Genomic DNA, 25,938 nt, shown 5'->3' on the forward strand with positions numbered 1-25,938 from the left:
GACTCAGTTACTTCTCCTGCCTTTGCACTCAGGGATCACTCCTGGCTGGGCTCAGGGCACCGTATGGGATGCCAGGATTCAAACTTGGTTTGGCCAAGTGCAAGACAAGCACCTCACCTGCTATACTGTGTCTCCAATCTCTTTACACAGAAATTTCTTTTTTTTTTTGGCTTTTTAGGGTCATATCTTGCTATACTCAGTGTTTACTCAGACTTTGCATTCAGGAGTCTCTCCTGGCAGTACTGGGGGGACCATATGGGATTTTGGGAATCGAACCCGGGTTGGCCGTATGATAGGCAAACTCCCTACTGCTGTACCATCGGTCTGACCCCAGAAATGTCTTCATTGTACTGTTTTGGCCACAGCAGCACTTATTGCTCAGGGGTTACTCTTGGTTCTGAGTTCATGTATCATTTTTAGCAGTGCTGGAGTGGGTGAGCCTATGTACTATTGCATATTGACCCCGGCATAGCTGCTTGAAAGAAAAGCACCCTATCAACTTATTAGCTTTGCTAACCCTATGTAATTATATTTCCTCAGGAAAAAGAATTTCTGCCTCACCTGTCCAGATTCCCAGCATGTCCACTGTCCATCTCTCCAAGACCAGGAGTGTGCTCTGCTGTTGAAGTGAGTACTTGCAGAAAGGGGTTTTCCAGGGACCAGCTGCAATAGGTTCTAAATGTCTCACTCTTAGGGGCTGGTGCAGTACTATAGCCAGGAGGGCGTTTGTCTTTCTAGTGGTCACCAGAGTTATCCCTGCCACAACATCACTAGGTGATACTGTCCCCTGAGCATCACTAGGTATGACTCCAGCCCTCCCACTTCAGAATTTGTCTTGACACATGAGCATTCTTTGAGCATCTTTTTGCGGTTGGACTGTTTCTCCTGTCTTTCCCTCTCCCCCCCCCCCCCGCTCCATTTGCTACAAACTTTGAGATAGTCAGAGACTCTCCCCCTCTTGTGTCTGTGTTCTGAGATGCAGGGGGAGCCATGCCATGTCCCCCAAGGGTAAATCAGGTGCTCAGCCCTCTGACCTCCTTTCCTTGGGTGTATTTCACTACTTGGGGAGCAGATGAGGTGAGATTTGGGGCCACACCTGGTAGTATTTGAGGTCTGTGCCCTGCTCTGTGCTCAGGGGACTAGTGGACACAGGATACCAGGGAAGGCCCTCTGGGCTTCCAGGTGGCTGGCATCTGCTTCAATCTGTTGTGCTTTCTCCTGTTTATACCTTCATGGCAAGTTCTTAGATGTGAAATTTCTTGAGCCCTTTGAACAGATGGCTGTTAGGGGAAAATGATGGTGTTGGAGGCTCTGAGCAAAATTATGCACTTTAAAATCCCGTTTGGGCTAAATTTAATTTTCCTTTATTTTTGGGAGATAGCGGTAATGCTCAGGTGTTATTTCTGGCTTTGCACTCAGGAATCACTCCTGGCAGTGCTTGGGGGACTGTATGTGATGCCGGGGACCGAACATATGCCCTTCCAACTGTACTATCACTCTGGCACTAAGTATAATTTTCCATCCTCTTTTTCTTTTATAAAATCACATACCCATAGGAGTAAAATCATAGTCTGAAAACCTGGCCTGTAAGCTCTGAGCATTTCTGGATGTGGTCCCAAAACAAAACAACAAACCCAGAGAACTGACGGTTCAGAATATATTACTAGATTTCACACCTCTTCTGTTGGCAGTTAACCCCTGACTGCCTTTATTTGGGCAGGAGGAGGATTGCCTATGCGGGATTTTGCCAAACCCAGCAGTACTCCGGGATCACTCCTTGGCAATTCAGGTTGTGAAGTTAAGTCATTTGCGTCCATGACAAGTTCCCTCCCACTCACTGTCAGCTCTTTCGGGCCACTGCAAACCTTTGAAATTGCAGCCTGTACTTCTGGCTCAGGTTTACCCGAGGAGGCCCCAGTTGCCAGCAACCCTGCCCTGACCTCTATCTACCAGCTGGGCCTCATCCCTGCCCCCTGCCTGTATCGTTCTCACAAGGTTCACATTATTTATATAAATTTGAATTCCTGCAGTCAGAGATAGGCCAGGAATGCAGGAACTGTCTTTGCAAGCAGTTTGCCGTGGTACAGTCTCCTGTACAACGCAGGATTCCCCAAGCACCACTCAGATAAGCTCTAAGTTCTGCCACTTGTAGCGCCAAAATCTAAACCTGCATTCTGCAAAACTGATTGGTGGAGGTTGAATTGTGAACAAATTACATATATAAATATAGATATACACACATATACACACACACAGACACACGGTCATACCTTGTGGTTGCTGCCAAAAGGTACCAAACGGTACTCAGTGTGGTGCTGGGGTATACAGGTCAGCGTGTACAAGGCCAGTACCCTACCAAACTATAGTTCTGGCACCTAAATTTATTGATTTGTTTTTGGTTGGCTACACCCAATGGAGTTTAGAGTTTACCCCAGCTCTGTTCTCATTGATAATGCTAGGATTGGGGACCCTGTGAGGTGATAGGGATTGAACCCTGGTCAGCTATGTGTCACACAAGCTACTTGTGGTCTGTGCTATCTCTGTAGCCACCATAAAAATGCTTCTTTGCTAAGTCAAGAACGTTGTGTTCCTTTTTCTGATTAACTACACAATTCACTTTTCTTTTTTTTTTTTTTTTTGCTTTTTGGCTCACCCCCAGTGATGCACAGGGGTGGTTCTTGGCTAGTGCATTCAGGAATTACTTCTGGCGGTTCATGGGGGACCGTTTGGGATGCTGGAAATCAAACCTGGGTTGGTTGAATCCAAGGTAAACACCCTATCCTCTGTGCTATCGCTCCAGCCCCCCCCACAGTTCACTCTTGTGTTTTTGTTTTTGGATTACAGCCAGAAGTGCTCTGGGCTTACTCCTGACTCTGCACTCAGGAGTCACTCCAGGAGGCCTTGGGGACCCTATGAGAAGTGGGGGTTTAAACAGGATTTACACGTTAACAGATGTTCCTGGTCTCTCCTGGCGGCTCTCTCTCACTGTCCACATTTGGTGCTCTCAAGCCACTTCTCCACCCTGGACCGCTGTTGCTTTGGACCGATGAAAGTAGAATGAGGACCAGGCTAGTTGCTGATTAGTTGCACTTTATTCAGTCTCTTGTCACTCCCAGCTCTATCCAACCCTCTCTCTAACTCGCTCTCCAATGCTCACTGTGACTCCTCTCCAATCTCCCCAGTCACTCTTACTCTCAGCTCTCAGCCTTCTCTCTAAGTCGCAACTGTGTCCTCTAACTCTGTGTCTCTTCTTCTCTCACTGTATCATTGTCATCCTATTGTTCATCGATTGACTCAAGCAGGCCCCAGTAATGTCTCCTTCTTCCTATCCCTGAGATTTTTAGAAGTGCCACATTTGAGGCTCTTTCAGGGTCAGGAGAATGAGAACCATCATTGTTACTGGTTTTTGGCATATTGAATACACCATGGGGAGTTTGCTAGACTCTGCGTTGTGGGCAGGATACTTCTGGTAGCCAGCCAGTTTTTCCAGAGTAAGACTAGATAATAAGATTTCATGTGGCGTGCACTTCCCAGAGCACGGTTTTATAGTCTTTGGGTCTTGGCCATTGATGGGATTACACGGCACCAGGGACAGTTAGTGGGTGTAACGCCTACATACTGGAAGATGGGAGATCTGGGTGGAGGATGCCCAGTCCGAATACGAGCAGCTTGGAGATCTAAGCCCCAGGTGCTGCACACCTGGGTTCCTCTGCCGGTTCCTTCATGCGTGAGGCTCGTCCGAATGTGTGGAGATTGGTCTTAAGCATGGCTGTGGCTCGAACCAGAGGTCTTCACCGGGGCTCTGCTTGGGGTGGTGAGGGAAGCTCAACACACCCTCCTCCAAAAGGCCCCAGTAAGACAGCCAGATGTGGATGCAGGAGACTGCGCTGTTCTCTTCCAGGAGCAGGGTTTTATAGTCTCTGGGTCTTGGCTATTGATGGAATTACACAGCGCCGGAGGCAGTTGATGGGTGTAACGCCTACATACTGGAAGATAGGGAATCTGGGTGGAGGAGGACAATTCCTTTTCTCAGTTTCCTTCATTCCCCCTGTCTCCCTGAAGGTGCCCTTTTTCTTCTCTCACCACGACCCCAATCCACACCTCCCCATGGGAATAGAATGACTTTCCCATTACCTGCAGCCCACAAAGGAAAAGCAGCCCTTATGATGTGTCACTGCTCTCCATAGACCAGCAACTTAATTGAAATATTTTGTTTTACTTCCTAATGATTACCATTCTGTATGGACACAGTAATAGACACTTTTAACCTTGTTGGTGTCTCTCCTGGGACTTCTCTCCACAGATTCCGACGACAGTGCTCAGGCCAGATCAATCACTTCTAATACCAGGAGGATCCAAGTTTTAGTTATTACTTTTTGATTCATGACAGAATTTGTCCATGACCAGGCTCATAGATAAGCATTATGGTACTTTGTCCAGGCCCATTTCGATGCCAGGGTAGCTAGCTCACCAATTGCCCTGGGTCCAGCTAGTCCCTCATAGGACCCTTCTTTTGGGGATCAAGGAAGTAAGGGCAAGTGAGGCATCAGTCAAGAGAGCAGATGTCCAGAATGTAATATTATCTGGAGACCATCAACTCTCAAGCTCAGGCTTGTCTTTGTAACTGTCTTCCTGTATCCGTACAAAAAGCAATTGCTCTGAAATAGCTAACCATGCCAAAGACATAAAGGAGAAGAGAAAGACAATATTTAAAAGTCAAAGTCTGATCAGGAGACAAAGGTAATTGAAAGGTTATGGGCAATCAACAAACATAAGCTCTCATCAACCAGGGAGCAAGGTAAGACCACTATTATCCTACAGTACCTTGTGATCCTCAGTGGTTTCTCCTGGTTCTGCACTCAGGTATTATTTCTGATGGTGCTCCGGGAGGCTCTACAGGATCCTGGGGATTGTACCATGGTTGGCCATGTGCAAGCAACAACCTACCCAGATCTACAGTTGCTCTGGTCTCAGGTGGAGAGTTTAGATGCACATAACTGTGCACAGAATGTCGTTTGAAAGGATGGAAGGGGCGCCTTGATGAAATCTTTTATAAGTGGGAATATGGGTCAGGTCCCAAGCTCCCCACATTACAGCAGATCATTCCGTTTAACTGTGATTACTCACAAGGTTGGTCACATACCTGGATCCCACCCGTGTCACTTTACTAATAATAGAGGTAAAAAAGGAAACATTTATGATCGGATAGAACAAAATTCCATCCATCTATGAGTCATATGGTGCTCAGGGGACCCTTTGGAATTCTGGACATTGTACCTAGATTGACTGCATGCAACACACTGTACTAGCCGGATATTGTCAGTTTGAAATCATGTTTTTGAAACTGCCTCCTGTGGTTTTCTTTGTAGCTGAGAGTCCACTGTTCGCGCGTTTTCCAGGGGTAGAGCTTTGGCCGGACCTTGCTCTCTGATGTTCTTACCAGCCTTTGCTCCTGTTCCATGTCTCCAGCTCTCTGGGTTTCTACTAGACCAGTTCCTCTCTGAATCCCCAGGGTTGGCTTCAGAGTCACTGCTTTCATTCCCGTCTGGATTTTTTACTTCCCCAAGAAACTCATTGTCCCGTACCCTATCAGCTACGTACCTGCAGAGCTTGATTTCTTTTGACATGAAAACTCTTATGGCATAGACTAATAATTGGGATCCTTCTCTGCTGTTCTACATGGAAGCAGCCAGCCCTGGTGGAATGTCTCTTCCTGCACACTGTGATAAATGCTCAAGTGAGCAATTTGGTCCTCAACCCCACAGGGATGCCGAGACAGGTGGGATGTCTTCTGAGGGTGATCAGAAGATCACTCTTCCCATGTCCTCAGCACCATCACTTTCCCATAGAAGCCCATATTGGACAGAATCTCCAGAAATGCAAACACTGGGGACAAACTTTTGAGACCAGTATCACCCCGGTGGGATCATGTGAACATCCACACAGGACAGGAACTCTTTAAGTGTAAGGACAGTGGGAAGGCCTTCAATGGATTCTCATACCTTATACACAGGAGATTTCATACTGGAGAGTCCGTATGCATGTAAGGAATGTGCTGTGGCGTTTCTCTGACTCAAACATCTTAGTATGCACAGAAAAAGTCACACTGGAAAGAAACTATATGCATATACGGAGTGGAGAGTCTTTGCTTATTCCACAAGCCTTAGTACACAGAAAAACTCACACTGGAGAGATAACGTATACTTGTGAGCAATGTTGGAAGGCCTTTGCCTATTCCTGAAGTCTTAGTTTTTATAATTTCTGTTTCGTAGAAAACCCTTATGTATGTGAGGTAGGAGGAAAGGCCTTTCATTTCTTCTCAGGTCTTTCTGAGCATAGGAAAGTTCATACAGGGGAATGAAACACTACTCGTGTCACTGCTGTGGGAGGGTCTTCACTTACTATTCAAACTTTTTTGACTATAAGAAAACCCACATTGCAGTGAGAATATATATATATATATATGTATAGACATATATATATATATATATATATATATATATATGGAGTGTGGCAAGGCCTTTGCTTATTTAGCAATCCTTTGATGCACTTTCGGAGAGCCCGGCAAGCTACCGAGAGTATTGGATATGCCAGACACAGTAACAACAAAGTCTCCAATGGAGACGTTACTGGGCCCGCTCGAGCAAATCGACGATCAACGGGAGGGCCTTTACCTTTACCTTGATGCACTTAAAATTTCATACTTGAGACAAATCTTATGCTCGTTAAGACTTTGGCAAAGCCTTCACTTCCCCCTAACTTTAAACATAGGAAAATTAATACTCGAAGAAAGCATATGTAGGGGTGTGGGAAGACTTTTACTCAATCCTCAAGCTTTGCCGTGTGAGAAAAATATATCCTGGATTGAGGCCTTATATATGAAAGGACTGCAGGAAGATATTGATGCAATTGGCATAGCTTTCTGAACAGGAAAATTCACAGTGGAGAGAAAACTCCTAAGTGTAAGAAATGTGGAAAGATGTTCAGTTTGTCTTCAGCCCTTACTGCGCATGTGAAAAGTCATTTTGCAGTGAAACCTTATATCTGTCAGGAGTGTGGGAGGGACTTTCGTTGATCCTTGGGCCTTATTATGCATAGGAGAATTCATACTGGAGAGAAGCTATATATAAATATACATATATATGTATATATATTTATATAAGAACGTGGAAAGCACATTATTCGCACCTGCGGCTTTAAAGAGAATCCTGGAGAAAATCTGTAGGTAAGGAATATAGGAAGGCCTTCATGTTCCCTCAAGCTTTAGTAAATATAAAAGTTATGCTGGATCAATCACTTCCATAATAACAATGGCCGGCATCAGAACAGGGCCCTGAGGTAAAACAATTTTAGTTTCAACAAGTGGGTAGGGAATTGATACAAAAGGACAGTAAGGAAGGAAATAATGTGTTATGTGTGAAAGTTCTTGTGATACTAGTACCATAAGTGAAAGGTACTTGCTGATTATCACCTGCACCATGGTTATGACAATGTCCTGGCATGTGAACTTCCCAGTATGTTAACTGGTAAATAATGTTTCTTAGTGATAAAGCAAGGTGGAAGGAATTAAATAAGAACTAAATAGGTACAAACTTTGCATTTTGCTGGGTACTGTCAGGACTCACCATGGTTTAATTCTTTGCTGTGACTCTGACTTAGCTCAGAGGCCCTGGTTTGGAGAGGATCATGGCAGAGATCAACGAGGGACAAAGCCACGTGGGTTCCAGTGCCGAGATCTACAAGCCTACTCGAATTGGAGTCGAGGATCCTCTACACAGGTCCTCCAAATTCCAGTAGGGGAGGTTCACAGCCACCAACTGTCCCCCTGGCGCCGTGTAATCCCATCAGCAGCCAAGACTCAGAGACTATAAAAACCAGATCCCGGAGGGAGAACAGTGCAGTCTTCTGTGCCCGCGCCTGGCTATTCCTCGCCGGCGCTCCTTGGAGGGAGCGGGTTGAGCTTTCCTCCCCGCTCCGACCAGGGCTCCGCATCCGAAGACCTCAAAGACCAGACACCACCATGCTGAGACCACTCTCCGCACACCTGAAGGTACCAGCAGAGGGACAAAGCCACGTGGGTTCCGGTGCCGAGATCTACAAGCCTACTCGAATTGGATTCGAGCATCCTCCACCCAGATCCTCCAAATTCCAGTAGGGGAGGTTCACACCCACCAACTGGCCCCCTGGCGCCCTGTAATCCCATCAGCGGCCAAGACTCGGAGACTATAAAAACCAGATCCCGGAGGGAGAACAGTGCAGTCTTCTGCGCCCGCGCCTAGCTATTCCTCGCCGGCGCTCCTTGAAGGGAGCGGGTTGAGCTTTCCTCCCCGCTCCAACCAGGGCTCCGCATCCGAAGACCTCAAAGACCAGATACCACCATGCTGAGACCACTCTCCGCACACCTGAAGGTACCGGCAGAGGAACAAAGCCACGTGGGTTCCGGTGCCGAGATCTACAAGCCTACTCGAATTGGAGTCAAGCATCCTCCACCCAGATCGTCCAAATTCCAGTAGGGGAGGGTCACACCCACCAACTGGCCCCCTGGCACCGTGTAATCCCATCAGCGGCCAAGACTCAGAGACTATAAAAACCAGATCCCGGAGGGAGAACAGTGCAGTCTTCTGTGCCCGCGCCTGGCTATTCCTCGCCGGCGCTCCTTGGATGGAGCGGGTTGAGCTTTCCTTCCCGCTCCGACCAGGGCGCCGGCAGCCAAAGACCTCAAAGACCAGATACCACCATGCTGAGACCACTCTCCGCACACCTGAAGGTACCGGCAGAGGGACAAAGCCACGTGCGTTCCGGTGCCGAGATCTACAAGCCTACTCGAATTGGGAGTTGAGCGTCCTCCATCCAGATCCTCCAAATTCCAGTAGGGGAGGTTCACACCCACCAACTGGCCCCCTGGCGCCGTGTAATCCCATCAGCAGCCAAGACTCAGGGACTATAAAAACCAGATCCCGGAGGGAGAACAGTGCAGTCTTCTGCGCCCGCGCCTGGCTATTCCTCGCTGGCCCTCCTTGGAGGGAGTGGGTTGAGCTTTCCTCCCCGCTCTGACCAGGGCTCCGGCAGCCGAAGACCTCAAAGACCAGACACCACCATGCTGAGACCACTCTCCGCACACCTGAAAGTACCGGCAGAGGGACAAAGCCACGTGGGTTCTGGTGCCGAGATCTACAAGCCTACTTGAATTGGAGTCAAGCATCCTCCACCCAGATCATCCAAATTCCAGTAGGGGAGGGTCACACCCACCAACTGGCCCCCTGGCGCCATGTAATCCCATCAGCGGCCAAGACTCAGAGACCATAAAAAGCAGATCTCGGCACCGCGCGGCCGCATATGCGGCCACGCAATATCTTATTATAACATCTCATTCCCACTTTGACAATCTGGCAGGCTACCGAATGTAACCTGCCCACATGGCAGATTCTGTCAAACTCCCTGTGTCGTACCCAATATGACAAATACCAATAACAATGATGGGTCTCATTCTCCTAAAGAGCCTTGAATATAATCTCAGGGCTAGGATGAAGGAGACGTTACTGTGGCTGCTCGAGGCAATCGACGAATAACAGGATGATCTGTCATCTGTGAAATAGCCAAACCTCTATTCTTCATGCCCTTCTGTGTTATGTTCTTGGAGCCACATCCAGCTGTGCTGTCTATAGTTTGTGTCTAAGTCAGCCACATGCAAGGAAGCACTTCACTCGCTGTAGCATATCCGCACTCATTGTATGCAGTTTTCCATTTGATTTACACAATCACTGAGGGTAAATGTTTTGAGACTTACACTTTGGAAGCAGTAAAGTCCTAACAATGTAGATCTGTGCAAAAGGCCAAGCCAGGATGCAAAGTGACCAGTGTGCTTTGCTGCTTGTTAGCCCCATGCATGGCTCCATGCTGGGGCTTGGTCTGTATGTGGTATTTTATGTACTTAATTATTATGTATTTTTAAAAAAAATTTATTAGTGAAACACCATGAAGTACAGTTGTAGACTTACAAATTTCCCTGCTTGTATTTCAATTATACAATGATCAAATAACTATCCCTCCACCAGTGCTCAGTTTCCACCACCACGGGTCCCAGTATCCCTCCCACCCCCATTCCCATTCCGTTTTGTTCTCTCTCTCCTTTTGGGTGTTGTGGTCTCCAAAAGAGGCATTGAGTGGCAATCATGTTTGGTCTATAGTCTACTTTCAGCTTGCTTCTCCCATCCTGGGAGGATCCTCCAAACTACCTTTATTTGGTGCTCCGTTCTCTATCTGAGATCCCTTTTTCTCTAGCATGTGTGTTGGGGAAAACCTGACAGTTCTTAAGGGTTACTTCTGGTGGTTCCCATGCCACTATTGGGGATGTCAGGGACTGAACTCAGGTTGACCGAGTTCATGGCACGTGCCCAACGCACTATACTACCCCTCAGGCCACTGTTGGTTTGAAATATTGTTTCCGAAACTGCCTCCTAAGGTTCTACTTGTAGGCATGAGTCCACTGCTCTGGTGTTGTTAAGGGGGTAGAAGCCTTTCCTCCAGTTCCAGTGTCTCTCTGGTTCTCTGGGTTGTTTCTAGAGCAGTTCCTCTCTGCATCTCCAGGGCAGGCTTCAGAGGCACTGTGCAATACAGGATCAGGGGACTTCCTCCTCCAGAACCCCACTTTGTGACTGAGCACTCTAGCCACCATTTCTCAGTCCTTCATGTGAGCCCATTCCACTTGTAGTACACTTTTTTTTTTCTTTTTGGGTCAAACCCAGCGGTGCTCAGGGATTTCTCCTGCTCTTCTGCACTCCTGGCCCTGCTTGTGGGACCATATAGAATCCAGATGTTGAACCTGGGTAAGCTGCATAGAAGGCAAACCCCCTATCCACCGTGCTATCGCTCCAGCCAACCAGCCTTACACATTTACCTGCATTTTTCTAGTTCTCTGCGGAGCTGGTGCTTTACCCTTTAAGGATGCTTGCAGAAGCGGAAGTGACATCACAGCAGGGCATTTAGGTGTTTGCGTGCAAGAAGCTTGATCAGCCTCCATTTGTTGTGCAGGTGAGGGTCGAAGTGGCTGTCCCGCGTGGACGGGGTCTGTGAAGGCCGGTTCCGTGGCAGGACACTAGCGACCTCCCGTCAGTGCCCCGCCCTGTGCATCCCAGTCTCCGCACTGTGAGGGGCGGGGCCAAGACAGCTCTAAGGACACTTTTACGCTCCTTTTTCAACCGATATCCAGGTGGTTCCTGAGGCACGCCAGGGTTTTGTGGGGGAGGCGGAGCTTTGGTGAGTGCAGTGGGGGCTGTTCCGGGGCACAGGGCTCATGGGTGTGAGTCCATGGTTCTGGGGATCCCATTGAACCACAATCGGCTTCAGCTGAGTCATGGGGCAGTGGCGGGTGGGCGCGGGGCTGAGCGTGGTGGTTACAGAGCATCGAGGCTGGGCCGTCCTAACCTTCCAGCACGGAACTATGCTGGGCGCTGTCCTGGACGCTTTGGTCCCAACCTCAGTGTTGTAGAACATTCAAATTCTCTTAGAGGACTGGAGAGACAGAACAGAGGTTAGGGTGTTTGCTTTGCATCGGGCCCACCCAAGTTCGATCTCCAAGCTCCACCAGGACGGGTGCCTCAGCGCAGAGTCATAAGTTTCTCGTCCATATCGACGTTGATTCCTCCAAAACTATAAAAGGCCTGTTCATTTTTGAGTGGCGGGAGGGGCAACGCCCAAATGGCAAATGACACTGTAGCCCTCAGTCACTATTCATTAGTAGCCTTGATGTCCAGACCATCCTGTGGGCATGGTTCTAGGGGTGGTTGTGATTTGTAGATGAAAATTTACTTTGGGGCTATTTTGGTTATATTTTGGGCGCTTCTGTGGAAGCTCGGGGCTTACTTCAGGAGCAGCCCTCTGGAATACTTTTTTTTTAAGTTCTTTAAGGGTCATGTGAGATGTCGAATATCGATCTGGGTCAGCATGGGAAGCGCCCCTCCCACCAGACTATCTCTGACTCCACATTGTTGTTTTTTCCTAACGTAGGATTTCTGTATCCTAAAATCAAGTTGAAAATTGCACCCAGACTCTTCCTCTCTCCCTGGTCAGGCAAAACTCGGCTATTACACTGAGTACTGAGAGTTGTGTTCCAATAATGTATGGGCATACGCTGTGTGCTTTTGGTGGCTATGATTGTTCTCCCCACCCTGGCCGGTGAAGAGTGACAGAGGATCGAAGAAGGAAACGGAGCCCAGGCTGTTGGTCATCTGCTGGATATTAACCCAAAGTGTTTTAGGCTTCATCTATGAATTGCCTCTTTTCCTTCTCCCAGAGAAGCTTATCATGTCCTTGCTAACATCTCTAATTTAGTTAAAGTTTATCTTTAGCATTTCCTTTTATTTCCCCTCGCGTTGTCTCAGTTCCCCGGGTCAGTCTTGATTACTTATAAACCATAACTTTCTGGTAACTTAACTCTCAACTTTGTATTTGTACTACTTTGTAGTTGAAGTGGCTATGTATTTGTACCTGCTTTCCTGTTTCCCCTATAGCTTTTTTATGTTTTTACTCTACAGCACTGTTCTTTGGTTAAACACAGAAAGACCATCAATGCTCATACTCCTAATATTTGGGAGTTGATGGACTCAAGTATATCCACTCCTGGGCATAATTGCTTTGTCATAGTTACTTGATTCGGGCTTCAGTTGCTGTAGTTCCTAACACGCCAAAAGGGAGGTTCTGCCGTGGGACTTGGATGGACCCGGGGCAAGTGGGAAAACTACCTTGGCTTCAAATGGAACATTCTAGAATGCACATATGCATGGTCTTGATGCAAACTGTTACAACGTTAGAGACAGGACCCCCATGGGGAAGGACAAGCTGAACTGGCCTGAAGACTTAGTCTGAGATTTACAGAAAAAGCCTTGCTTGCTCTCAGAGCGCATAGAAGTAAGTGTTAAAAGCCTTATTTGCTCTGGGGGCTGAAGAGGTAGCAAAGCGGGTAGTGTGTTTGCCTTGCAGGCGGCAGACCTGGGTTTGATTCCCAACATTCCTTATGGTCCCCTGAGGAATGCCAGGAGTGACTCTTGAGCGCAGAGCCAGGAGTATCTCCTTGTATCACCGGGTGTCACCCAAAAAAGCAAAAAAAAAAAAAAAAAAAAAGAAAGCCTTATTTGCTGTCAAAGCCCAGAGAATTAAGTTTTGGGATCTTTGTCTCTTACAGTGTTTATCCAAACAACTACAAGTGTTGATAACTTATACAACTAGAGGAAAAGATAAGAGAGAGAGTGTCTCCTTGGGTGAATCTCCCCATGAGAATTTCCTCTGCCAGATGCTTATCTGCGTAAATGATCAGTCATTCCTATGTCCTTACTTCATGACCCCTCAGATGTTCGCTAAGTATGGTAGCTGTTCTGCAATAAACAGGTCACTTTTAACATCAGGCTATGATTTTCTGTCTTCCTTTCACTCTGTCTCTTTTGGGAAGGGTTCCGGAGTTGTGGAGGCAGCGCTGGGCCACCAACACCTCACCGCACCCCCACATTTTATGTTGTGGACTCACAGTGATGAGTTGCTCTTTATTCCGTTCTCCTGTGTACCTATACCAGTCTCCCACTGTTCCTCATTTCCTCTCCTCACCTGTCTTCCGCAGCCTTTATTCTATAGCCCATTCCACAGAGTTAGGGGTAGCAAATACACAGACATGTGGTTGTACAATCAAAGGATATAAAGCCCTTCCCTCAGGGGGAACTTCTAGGCCAAAAATTTAACTCGAGGAGAGATCAGCTCAAGGGCAGGATTTTCTCTAAGGACATATTTTTCCTTTGCTTAGTTAATATTCCTTGAAACAGCCATCTTAAATTTACACTTACTCTTTCTGTTCATTTTGAATGGACACAGTAAGAGATCTGTTAAGTTTATAGGGTGTCTCCTATAGCTCCCAGACTACACTCCCCAGGACAGGTTAGTCCTTCCTAAGCACAGCAGGATCCTTATCCAGTTGCTTCTGTTTTGATCATAATGGAATTTGTTATGGTGCTTACCTGTCCCTTTTCAATGCCAAGGTAGCTCACAGCTATCATGGGTCCATCAAGTCTCTTGCTTTTGAGTTGCTAAGAACAAAGGGCAGCTGAGGCTTAAGTCTCATAAACATGACAATGCCCAGGAGTATATAGTATCTGCAGTCAATTAACTCTGAAGTTACAAAAGCATACTATTGCCTTCCTTTGTCTATACAAAGCTGAGGGCTGGGGGCATGGCCATCCCAATCCTCCCAGCACAATCTTCCCAACCTGAGACTGCACTGGTCCTTGTTCAGGAGCAAAAAAGGAGATTTGTCTAAAGTAAACTGTAGCAGATATAAAGGAAAGAGAAAGTCAACATTTCACTTCCAAATACAAAATCCAGAGATCTCTGAAGAATCTGACTTTACAATTCAAAGGTTGTGGTTATGGGAAATGAGTGAATAATGTATAAGGGAAGCAGAGCACAGGGAAGTTAAAGATGAATACTAAGGAAATGGGAATGATTGGGATGGGTGTTACTCAGTTAGCCTCAGCACCTTGTAGCAGAGGAGGAATGATGAACCGATGTTAAACCTAAATTGTTTAGAACTAGAATCCAACCAGGGTAAAGGGTTTTGTTTTTTAAGCAATAAAGTTTTGGTTTTCTAGGAATCAGGACATTTGCTCAGGAATCCCACTGGGTGTGGTAGGAGCACATTTACTTAGGGCCGCAGCCATAATACAGTGAGTAAGGACTTAAGCATCCAAGCAATTAACCCAGGTTCTGTCCCCTGCATCCCATAATGTCTGTACCAGAGTGATTCCTGGGTGTAGAGCTAGGAGTAAGCCCTGAATCTTCCGGTTGTGGCCCCGAAACAAAAATCACACAAAGTCACAATTATGTATACTCAAATATATGCACAAACAATGCTGAAAGAACAATAGGGATTCAGGAGAAACTGAATTTCTGTAGCAGGGATAGATCAAAAATAGGGGATATTTTTTTCTTTTTTGGGTCACACCTGGCGATGCACAGGGATTACTCTTGGCTTTGCACTGAGGAGTTACTCCTGGCAATGCTCAGGCGACCATATGGGATGCTGGGAATCGAACCCGGGTTGGTCGCGTGCAAGGCAAACACACTATCCGCTGTGCTGTCTCTCCAGCCCCAAGGATAGGGAAGTTTTAAGGACCAGAAATTTGACTCTTTTAATGTTTCATTCTCGAATTTGTCTTTGTACATCATTTCCCCCCATCTTCGGTTGGATTTGCCTTTTTTCTTGTTATATTTTTCACCACAGCCTACAGTGCTCAGTGTTTACTCTTGTCTCTGAGCTCAAAGATCATTTGAGAAGAGTCAGGGTAACATTCTGTGTTTAGATATCATTGGTCCGATGTTAGGTGACAATGCAGGATCAGGGGACTTCTCCTTACCCCCAGGCCCCCAGTGTGTGACCGACCAGTCCAGCATTTGCCTCTCCACTCCTTTATTCGAGTCCATCCCCCTTGCAGCACAGATTCACCTGGGTGGCAAAAAGGTTCTCAGTGCATAGACTCTGGCTCTTTAAGGCACCTTATGGAAACGGAAGTGATGTCATAAGTGATGTCATAAATGTCATGGTTCATTTTCCAACCCTGACACAGACACTGAGTCCGTTTCTCACTTGGCAAAGGACAAGTAAATTTGCGCTCCTTCCTGGAAGGGGGAGTCTGAAGAAGGATTTAGTTGCAGGACTCGAGCAACCTCATGTGAGCACCCTGTGCCTTCCAGTTTCTACACTCTGAGCCAACTTGGGGGGCACTTTTGCGCTGGTTTTTCACTTGTTCGCCAACATCCAGGTGGATCCTGATGTGTGGTGGAGGTTTTAGTGGGAAGCAGAGCTTTGGGTTGCAGGGGGGGCTGTCTCAGGGTTCAGGAGTGACAGTTGTGAGTTCGTGATTCTGGGGTGCCTCTTTGGCCATGATCGTCTCCAACTCAGGATGGGGCAATAGTGGGTGAATGCAGGACGCAGCCAGGGGCTTGGCCGTCCCAACCCTCCCAGGAGTCCCATGTTTGAACCATCAGCCCTCAGCTCGATTCTGTAGCATCTCCATATTTGAGGGGCAGAACGTCAGCCCCTCCACCGAATGGCAGGAGATCTGTTACTGGTCATCTTCATTGTCTGCCGTGAGAGCCCGAGTCATGCGGGGGATGAGGGAAGGGGGCTTACAGGTGGCTGAGGCTTGCCATTGAAATTGTATTTGGGGGGCTATTTTTGGTTCTTTAGATTTTGGCGGGAGAGAGGGCACATACGTGGAGATGCTCATAACTTACTCGAGTCTCTAAGCTCAGGTATTATCCCTGGTGCTGCTGGGGGCCATATGGGATGCAGAGAATTGATTGTTTCATCTAATCAAGCGCCCAACTCATATTATTGCCTTCTAACCACAATACTGGTATATCTTTTTCAGGTTCATGAATTTCAGCTTCCTCATATCAAGCTGCAAAGCACCCCTGATTCTTGACCTCTCCCTGAGCAGACGACACCTGCCATTGTGGCAAATACTGAAGTCCCCAGAACAGAGTGCCCAGGTGCATGTCCTTGTCCACCCAACAAGAGTGTCAAAGTTTTCCCACTCTAAGTTACATGGTGGAGCCACATTCCAGGCTACAGTTCCCTGGGGGCAGCACTGCTGCCAGCCTGCAAAGGGCGCTAGTGTTCGGAATATCCTGGGCTGAGAGTTGGCCCCTGGCAGGGCCTACAGGGACTTTCTTGTGGGAGCCAGAGAAGAATCCGGGGATCAGAGAAGGCTTTCTTTTCCTCCCCTGTAGCCTGGACGCAGGCTCCTCTCCTGAAGTGCAGCACAGATGCCAACCAAATTTGCATCTCCAGCGGTGACAGGAGCTTCTGCCATTGTCTCCCAGAGGTGGAATTGTGAGGCTGTGCCTGAGGGTGTGGCTGGTCTGAGCTCAGGAGTGGGAGGAGGTGCTCCTCTCTGGTGCTCACTGTTCTGACTTCTCCAGGTCTTTGCACGGAGCCTCCTGCTGATCCTCAGAACAACAGTGACAGGAGAAGATGGTGACGCGGCTTCTGATAAATCGTCCCCAGGTAGGAGTAGACGGATAGAATGACATGAGGTAGTACCGGGAGTGCCCAGGCTTCTTGGACCATCTGTTTTGAGTTTCTTTTGGACGGATTCCAAGATGAGACTTCTGATCAGACAGTCCCATTCTGCTGTTTGAAGCTGCTTTTGTGTTACTTTGTTTTGTTTTATTTGGCTTTGGAACCATGAGGATTACTCAAAGCTCAGTGCTCAGAGCTCATTCCTGACAGGTCTAGGTGACCAATGGGATGCTGGAGGTCCAAAGGTTTCATCTTGGGTTTTCTGTTTTATTAGGGGTGGCAGAGCAAGGATTCTAGCAATCATTCCTTGTGCTGCACTCTGGCATTGCCCCTGGCAGTGCTTGTGGGACCATATGGGATGTTGGGGATCGCCACTTCTACATGCTGTCCCAAGAACAGCTGCCCTGTTACGCCAACCTGCTGCTCCGGCTTCTTTTGCATTGTTTTTGTCATCAGCTGTCCTCTTGACTCTGTGCTCTGGATTCACAAGTGATGGGCCTCAGAGCACCTTGGGGTGTGTTGGCCACGTTTGGGCCCTGGCAACTACAGTGACTTGGGCCCCCAGACTTGCTTTTCTCCTGTTTTGTCCTTGCTACTTTGGAGAAACTACCTGCTAGGTCATATAGTCTTACATTCACATAATCTTGTGTGTGGATTTTTGGGCATGCACCCATCCCAAGGAGAAAGAGCCAAGGACCTCTGAGGCCAGTAGAGATGTTGGGGTCAAGAAACTTCTACCTTGTTTGAGCGGGATTTGGGGCGGTCCTTAGCAGTGAGTTCCTACAGGCACACATACCATGCACTGCTCTGAGTAATTGTCTATATGGACTGTCGAGTTTTCAATCCTAGTTTTCATGTGCTGTGGGGGTGCAGCGGTGAGCATGCAGAGGTTTTTGCTACACCCAGGGATAGTCTTTTGGATCGTACAAGTTTGTGTTCAGGTGATCCTCTCTACAGTACTCACTGGACCAGTGGTGCTCGAATTGGCCCTGGGGTTACCAGGAAAGGCAGGTACATCCAAGAACCTTCTGTATAACGTCCTCCCACTTTAGCAGATCTAGCTGACTTCTGTGATTTCTGGGGCCCGTCAGTCATGCGTGTGCTTGGAGGCTGGTTCATTCGGAGCGGAGTAGCCCATCGACAATATAGGACCCTGGGTCCTGGCCTCAAGTAGTGGGAATGAGGCTAAGATAGACTCTGACTCGCACCTTCTCCGTGTGCTGTCTCAGGACGCAGTGACCTTCCATGACGTCGCTGTGAACTTCACCCTGGCGGAATGGTCATGCCTGGAAGCCTCTCAACGGAAGCTGTACAGGGACGTGATGCTGGAGACCTACCAACATCTGCAGGCTGTGGGTGAGAGCAGTATGGAGCCAACCGTGTCTGAACAGACCCGCGTGGGCTCCCTGGGGTTGGTGGCAGCTGTGTGTCCAACAGTAGCTCTGTGACGGGCTGGGATATTGGACAGCCGTCCAGTAGCTCTTTCCTCCCTCGTTTTTTTAGGGTTCACCTGTGGATACTCAGGGCTTACTCTCAGCTTTGTCCTCAGGAATTACTCTTGTGGGGTAGTCGAACCCTATGGGTTGATTCACGTCAACCTGTTTCAACTGTGTCCATGGGAAAATCCCCATCTGACCAGTTATCGCTCAGGTCCCTTTAAATAGATCCATCCATTGGTGAATCAATTTACTTTGTATACTACACAAACTTTTGTGTGTTTAATTGGTTTTGCTGTTTCCTTTGTTTGGGGGCACAGTCCACAGTTCTCCTGGCAATGTGCTAAAGGATGACATGGGGTACCATGGACTAAAACCTCTTGGCAACTTAAAATGTTGGTGCCTCTCCCCCAGTACTTTTGCACCAGTCACTCACGGTTTTTGCATTTTCTTTTTTCCTTAGGGATTAGGGATTATTCCTGCGTCTGTATTCAGTATCCACACCTGGCCTTGCTCCAAGACCATATGTGTGTGCAGCGCTTCTGTCCTATGTGCTATACTATCTTTCTCCCACCACAGCGGATTTGATATCTTGTCTCTCAACTCATTAGACACTGCCCTATTTCAGTGCTTGGATTTACTTCCAATGGTTCTTGTGAGATTTCAGCAGGATTTAGGATTTGCTCCTGGGATCACTCCTGGCTGGCATGAGGGACCCTAGATGATATGGGGTATCGCAACTGGATTGGCCGTGAGAAACTCCTGTGGTGCTCTCTTTCTGGATACATTTTTTGTAGGAGTACTGCTATTTATTTAGCCACTGATTAGCTGATTGTATTGTGCACGAACTTCACCTTACTTTTTTTTTTCATTGTTTATAATTTTATTTATTGAATCAGCGTGAGAGCATTTACAAAGCTTTCCGGTCTAAATCTTGGTCATACTATGAAACACCTGTACCTTCACCAGTGCCCATTCTCCACCACCAAAAACCCCAGTATACCCCCATCCCATACCCTCCCCCTACCTGTGGGGCAGATGATTTCCACATTATTCTCTCTCTACTTTGATCACATTCAATATTTCGACACCAGACCCACCATTATTATTTGAGATTTTACCCCAACACTCAGATCTGCTGAAAAGGCAACAATAGACAATTTGTGTTCTATTGCTAGTTATGAATAACATATGATGTCAAATGGCTGCAGTAGGGCCATGTGGTTTTGAAATTATGAAAATCTAACACTTAAATCTGGAGCGAGTTCTGCCAAAAGCCACTGAGTTTCAAGATCTGCTCCTGCTTCTCTGGGATCATGGCCATTGAGCAGCTTGTTGAGAAGCCAGAGAGGCCGATCATGGGCGATGACTTGGGGTCTTGTGGGTGTGGGGAGGACAGGCCCGGCTCCACCCCATCCCGTGAGGCCCAACAAGTTTTGTCACTATGGGCCCAAGCCTGACTGTTCAGTGGCCTCTGCAGGATGACGGCCACCGAGCCACCAGAAGGAAACAGGCGGAGGGACATCACCCTTTCCCCCCAGGGGTGGCCCAGCTACAGTAAATTACTGCGGGGTCTGGACACATTTCTGTCAGAAGCTGCTGGCTTTCGAAATTTGTTTCTGAGACTTTGTGATCAAGGGCGTTAAGCAGTTTGGTCAGAAGCCAGAGAGGCCATTCATGGGCGATGACTTGGGGTCTCGTTAGGGTGGGGAGGACAGACCCGGTTGCCCCCTCATCCCGTGAGGCCCAACAAGTTTCGTCACCGTGGACCCAGCCTGACTGTCCAATGGCCTCTGGAGGATGACAGTCACCAAGTCACCAAGAGGGAGCAGGCGGAGGGGCAATACCCTTTCTTCCCTGGGGTGGCCCAGCGACAGTAACATACTGTGGGGTCCGAACGCATTTCTATCAAAAGCCACTGGGTTTTGAGATTTGTTTCTGAGTCTCTTGGATCATGGCTGTTAAGCAGCTTGATCAGGAGCCAGAGAGGCCGTTCGTGGGTGATGACTTGGGGTCTCGTTGGGGTGGGGAGGACAAGCCTGGCTCGACCCACATTCCATGGGGCCCTGTGTGTCTCGTCACTCGGGTCCCAAATCTGACTATCCAGTGGCCTCTGAAGGATGGCGGCCACTGGGATGCCAAGGGGAACAGGCCAAGGCACGAAACCTATTCCGACCTGGGTTAGCCCAGCCCCGGTAGCCTACTACACGGACCAGATGCATTTCTACCTAAAGTCGCTGGGTTCTGAGATTTGTTTCTGAGTCTCTGGGATCATGGCCATTAAGCAGTTCAGTCAGAAACCAAAGAGGCCTTGCCTCCAATTATATAGCTGAGCCGGAGGTGGTTTGTTGGTGTGTTTCCCACATACCTAACTTTTGGCCATTTACTTTCTTGGTAAACTTTGCCCCAAGTTTTTGGGGTCTGGCCAAAGGCACAGCAGAAATTTTTGGGTATCTGGAATTCTGAAGGCGCCATCAGCCTGCTGATGCACTCGCCTCACAGGTACAAATTGACCTACTGGCGGCACCATACCCCCGTCTGGGTACATGTTTTAGCTGAAAAAAATAAGGGTCTCTTGCCACCCTTGGCCATTTCCAGACTTATTCTGCACTTAGTTTTACTGAAATCCGTGATGAGGTCATGAGGGTCTCAGGAAACTGCATTTGTTGCTGGGCCTAGAGAGACAGTGCAGGGAGGAAAGTGATTTTCTTGCAAGCAGCGCACGTGGGTTAAATCCCCGGCATCCCATGTCATCCCTGAGCACCAGCAGCAGTGATTTCTGAATACAGAGTCAGGAGTCACCCGTGAGCATTGCCATGTGAGATCCAAAACAAGACAAAAAAACAACAACATACTGTGCTGATCAACCCCCTGTCGGCCATACACAAGGCCAGGTCTAGAGTATTTGTGGTATTTTCTTGGTTCTTACCTCTCGAATAACTGGAAATATGTGGCATTTTGGAAATGGACATTCTGTTCATGCCTTTCAGCTATTTGCCCAATTAAATCAGGAAAACATGGGGATTTACCTGTCACCTTTTCCCTGTCACTTATCCATGCCTCTGTCTCTGTCGGGGCAGGGCACTCTGGGATGAAGCCTGCGGTGATCTCCTGGCTGGAAGGAGGAGCCCTGAGTTCGGGGAGGAGGGGCATGTGTGCGGGTGAGTGTCTGAGGACCTTTCCTGGCTCAGGCCTGTGCAGTGTATGGGTGCGCTGAGCATGTAGGAAACACGCTTCTGAGACCGGGGCCTTGGTGTCCTGGATCCTTGGGTCTGTGCCGCACTCACGCTGCTCTTCATTCCCCTGGACTGTCATTCACAGAATGACCCTGTAATTTGCTTCCATGGCTTTTGAATAAGTAAGACCATAAAGAGCCAGTTTGAATCTGAACGATAGGACAGCAGGGAGAGCCTTGCAGTGCCCGAAAGTGACCTGATCGATAATTTGTTCAATAACCTGGTTCCCCAAACATTACCAGGTCTACTCAAAAACAAAAACAAAACCTAGTGTAGAATTGCCAAGATCCTCACAGTTTTCTACTATCCAAATCTTTTCTTTAGTGCGGGACTCTTTGGCCTTTCAGAAACACAGAGATGTACTCTTAACTACATGGCATCATTTTGCTACATTTTTTGACAAGTGCTTGAATTGCATGTTTTGTTCAGTTTCAGAATGGAAACCGCAGCTTCAGGATTTGGCATTACAGCACTTTGATTTGGGAATGGGGTCAGCAAGTACGAGTGAATTGGTAAGATTCACGAATTCAGAATAAATATTATGCCAGCAGGAGTGGACCAAGTATGTGATTGTTAAGGTGGAAGGCTGGGAATGGCAGGGAGGAATTCCAAAGCCTGATGCTTAGAGTAGAGGATCCTTAGCTGCACTAGGTGCTGAAATCAACCATGTATAAAAATACTGTGAGTTTTGATTTGCTTGACAGTGGTAGTTGTTTAGAAAGCTAATTCGTGGGCCCTGTAGATACAGCAGTGAGAAATATACTTTCTTTTCACAGGGATGGATAGTCCTTACCCAGCACACCTTATAGACAGCATAGACCAAAGATCTGATCCTAGACACTGCATGGTGTGCCCCTCCACCCACCCTACCCCCAATAAATAGAAACTACAAAACAGAAAGAACAAAAAACTTCATTGATCCTGAAAGGCATCACTTGTGGTGAGAGCTTTGCAGTGGCCACGTGGTCTGTCTCAGCTGCATGACGATGCAGCGTTGTCTTCACCCCTGCATCACAGGTTCCACATGGAACTTTAACCAAACCCACATGTGGATCTATTTCATTGTCTCTTGAAATAGATGCATCCGTTTTCTATAGAAGGTAGTGTTTCCAGTTGTATTCCTTCATTAATTTAAAGAGGAGAAAGTCACAGAATTTACTGACTCTGCATCCATCAATTTTGTGTGTCCAACTTACAGTAACATGAAATTATTCTATCGTAAGACAATTCATATGTCGGTAATTGCATTTGTGTGGTGCATATGTGTGAAACCACAGCTGAAGGGCTCAGTTTTTTGTCAGGAAGACTCAGTGAATAAGTAAATAATTAGAATCCTCTGTTGTTCTACAGGAAAGCTGCCAGCCCGAGTGGAATGTCTCTGATCCGACACTGTGTCACAATGTCTCTAGTGAGCAATCCTACCCTCAGTCCCATGAGGACGCCGAGACAGGCGGGATGTCTTCTGAGGGTGATCAGAATAGCGAGAGCTACCTCAGTCTGAAGAAGCCCTCTCCTGGAAAAAGTTCCTTGGAGTGTGTTATTCTCAGTTCACAGGCAAAAAATTCCCCAATGGTGCACCTGCTAGGGAGAGGAGCACTGTTTATAGTGAGTCCCTCACAGCAACATACCATCAACCACAGTCACCGTGAGCAGAACCCATCTACATGTAAGGAATGTGAGGGAGCCTTCCCATGTTCTCAGCACTGTGGTGTTCCCTTAGAAAACCACAGTGGACAGAATCCCCAGAAAAGTCAGCCCCGAGAACAAAGTGTGAGTCAAGGGTTACCCCATCATGACCATATGCATGACCATATGAATATAAATGCAAGAGTGAAACGTTATACATGTGAAGAATGTGGGAAGGCCTTCAATAAATCATCACATCTTATTTTGCATAGGAGAATTCATACAGGAGAGAAACCATATAAATGTCAGACTTGTGGGAAGGCCTTTATTCAGACCTCACATCTTAATAGACACATGAAAACTCATAGTGGAGAGAAGCCTTATTTATGTCAGGAGTGTGGCAAGGCCTTTACTCAGTCGTCAGGGCTTAGTAGACATGCAATTATTCACACTGGAGAGAAACCGTATAGATGTAAAGAATGCGGAAAGGCCTTTGTTGGGGCCGCAAATCTTAGTGTACATAGGAGAATTCACACTGGAGAGAAACCGCATATATGTAAAGAATGTGGAAAGGCCTTTGCTAGAACCTCAAAACTTACTGTACATAGGAGAATTCACACTGGAGAGAAACCATTTATATGTAAGGAATGTGGGAAGGCCTTTGCTCAATCCTCAACACTTAATGTACATAGGAGAATTCACACTGGAGAGAAACCGTGTATATGTAAGGAATGTGGGGAGGCCTTTGCTATATCCTCAAGACTTACTGTACATAGGAGAATTCACACTGGGGAGAAACCATATATATGTAAGGAATGTGGGAAGGCCTTTACTGTATCCTCAACACTTCGTGACCATAGGAAAATTCACACTGGAGAGAAACCATATATATGTAAGGAATGTGGAAAGGCCTTTGCTGGAGCTTCAAGACTCACTGCACATATGAAAATTCATCTCAGAGAGAAACCTTATCAGTGTCTGACATGTGGAAAGGCATTCCCACGGTTCTCTTCAATTACTCTGCACATGAGAATTCATACTGGAGAGACTTCTTAGATATGTATGGAGTGTGGAAAGACCTTTACTTCTTCCTCACAATTGACTGTACATAGGAGAATTCACAGTGGAGAGAAACCGTATATATGTAAGGAATGTGGGAAGGCATTTGCTACAACCTCAAATATTAGTATACATCGGAAAATTCACACTGGAGAGAAACTGTATATGTAAGGAATGTGGAAGGCCTCTGTATTTCCTCAATACTTACTGTACATAGGAGAATACGCACAGGAGAGAAACCATATACATGTAAGAAATGTGGAAAGGCCTTTTGAGAAGCCTCAGATTTAGTGTACAAAGGAGCATTCACGCCAGAGATAAACTTTATATAGGCGAGAAATGTGGGAAGGCCTTCTGACATTCTGAATCCTTGCTAAGCACAGGAAAATTAACAGTGGAGGGAAACCCTTTCAGTGTCCGACTTGTGGGAAGAGCTTCATTTGGTGCTATTCTCTTACTCAGTATGTGAGAATTCATACTGGAGACAAACTGCATGTATGTCAGTAATGTGGGAATGGCTTCATGTACCCCTCACACCATAATAAACATAAATATTCATACTGAATAACAGTCTCTAAGGACAGAACAGGACAAGTCAGTCAAGCAAGTTCCCTTTGGAAACAATGGTCAAGGGTGTTAAAGAAGTGCAGTTAAGAGGAAAGTAAGCCTGCCTGCTCGGAACAGGCTTCTCATGTCACTGAATGTTACCTGCTGATTTTCACCCGGGCTGCACCTATGCCAGTATTCTAGTGCTTGGAATTGCTTGTGTGTTAACTTGTAAATAATGGGTCCTGGTGATGAAAATAAGGAGGAAGGTGACTGAATGAACAGGTACAGAAACACCCCCCTGCTAAGAGCTGTCACGGCTCACTACTCTGTCATTGTTTGCTATGCTTCTGACTTGGCCCAGAGGGGCTGTTTGGTGGGAATTATGGCAGAAATCAACCAAGATGCAGCACTGAATTCTTTGAAAATGGAAAATCAGGTAAACCTTCATTCTTCAGTCTTTCCTGTGTTAGAATTTGGAATGTTTGAGCATCCTGAAAATCCCGGTTTCGGAACTTGAGCGGCAGTTCACGCCAGCTTGTAGGGCACTTTCATGCTTTTTTTTAACTTGTTCTGGATATCCAGGCTTTAGGGTTGTGGAGCTTTTGAGGGGTGCATTGGGGGCTGTTTTGTGGCTCAAGTGTCATGGGTGAGGGTGCGTTATCCTGAGGGCCCCTGCCGCCACGATCGCAACCATGTCCGAGATGGCAAAGGAGAGTGGGCACATGGACTTAAGGCCTTGGTGTGAGGAGCCTGCAGAGAGTGGGGGTCTTGGCCATCTCATTCCTCCCTACTCGAGACTGCGCAGGACCATGTTTGAAGCCTTTGAACTGGACATAACACTCATCGAAACTCCAGATATGTTCCCCGGCAGCTCCCAAAGGAAAGGAAAGGTACACTTTTGCGATCGGTCATTTTCATTGGCTTCCGTGCTGGGTTTGGGACTTCGGGGCGTGTTTGGACAAGTGAG

General features: G+C 47.3%; 1 pseudogene; it reads left to right on the forward strand.

The window, feature by feature from the left end:
* LOC130022176 (zinc finger protein 479-like) overlaps positions 1–24,572 on the forward strand; it is a 73,667-nt pseudogene extending 49,095 nt beyond the window's left edge.
* The last annotated feature ends 1,366 nt before the right edge of the window (positions 24,573–25,938 follow it).

Source organism: Sorex fumeus, unplaced genomic scaffold, assembly GCF_029834395.1.
Source record: "Sorex fumeus unplaced genomic scaffold, SorFum_2.1 ptg000019l, whole genome shotgun sequence".
NCBI classification, from domain to species: Eukaryota; Metazoa; Chordata; class Mammalia; order Eulipotyphla; family Soricidae; genus Sorex; species Sorex fumeus.